The sequence below is a fragment of the Marmota flaviventris genome, chromosome 16, assembly GCF_047511675.1.
Source record: "Marmota flaviventris isolate mMarFla1 chromosome 16, mMarFla1.hap1, whole genome shotgun sequence".
NCBI lineage: Eukaryota > Metazoa > Chordata > Mammalia > Rodentia > Sciuridae > Marmota > Marmota flaviventris.
In genome coordinates, this window is record NC_092513.1 from 54,122,634 (window position 1) to 54,123,902 (window position 1,269).

Here is a 1,269-nt window from a genome sequence, read left to right on the forward strand (position 1 = left end):
ACCCCAGAGCTCCATGTGGCTTTAAGCCACCAGGACATAAGAACCCCAATACCCTTAATCTTCTCCTCAGCTCTTCTGCTGAAGAATTTGGGCTTCACAATGACAGGCTGCTTTGGGAGCTTTCCCTTCCCCAAAACTCTGTAGCAACCCTAGAGGAAAAGGATTTATAACACACCACAGCATGTACCAATTTCTTAATGGGCACGAGAAAGATGCCAACATTAACTTTCAAGGTCCCAGGTAGGGTATGTTTCTGATCTGGGCACCAGTGAGGACACTGACTGCCTCCTCCTTCCCACCAGTGAATCAAGACCAGCAAATTCTCTCTGAGATCTGTAGCACACCAGGACAAGTTCTGTGTCAGTATGTGACTCTAGTCTCAGCAAGCATTACCATTCCTCCATGCCTCTGCCTTGGCCTCTTGACTATTTAGTGTTGGAGTCACAGGCACTGAGACTCCAACATAGCAGCATAAATCTCTGCTACTGGTTCCAATCAAGCCTGGAACCAATAGCAGAGATTTATGCTGTTTGCAATTAGTTGAAGGTATTAAATTAAAATGAAGCCTCATGACATTCCAGCCAATTCCTTTTCTTCTTTCTAGTTGATAATATCCAAGTGAAGAATAATGAGTTGGTCACAGAAAGGAACTCAGAAAATTTAGAAAATTTAGACTTCAGCACAATGCTCATATTCTGGGGCTATACAGGCATCCAGAAAAAGATTTCACATAGAAGTGTGAATATTTTATGTTTCAAGAACTCCGCTCTTAAAATTTTATTTCACTATATAACACCTTTGGCTGTGCTCACCAATACAGTGCTCAGCTTTCTTTGTCTCTCCTAGGGAACAACAGGGTCAAGTTGTTGAGGTGTGACAGTTTCTGTCACATACACAAACACGTTTGCTGCAGCTTACAAACATACCACACACACACATATACCCAGTTTCCCTGAGCAACATGCATTTAGCTTTGATGGAGACAGCCTCTGAGGTGTTTTAGCCAATGATGGGGGACACTAAAAACAATCTGCATGATAGCAACAACAACATCACAGCATTGATGCGTTGTCAAAAGAAGTGAGAAATCAAAAGTTTGGAAAGCAGCATTACTTGGGGTTCATTTCCTTTCAAATAAAGTTCTGTACAACAGCCAACTTACTTGCCCTTTTAATCAATAGCAAGATAAATAACAAGGGAATAGAAAATGAAAAATTAAAAGAGGAAAACAACAATAACAAGAAAAAAATAAAAGAGGGACTTTGAAGA

At 40.8% G+C, this 1,269-nt stretch overlaps 1 non-coding gene across 1 annotated transcript; it reads right to left on the reverse strand.

Annotated features, from left to right (window-relative positions):
- Positions 1-245: 245 nt before the first annotated feature.
- LOC114098738 (small nucleolar RNA SNORA3/SNORA45 family) lies at positions 246-384 on the reverse strand. The gene has a single exon (XR_003583775.2). It is a non-coding gene; the product is annotated as a small nucleolar RNA SNORA3/SNORA45 family (small nucleolar RNA).
- Positions 385-1,269: the final 885 nt, after the last annotated feature.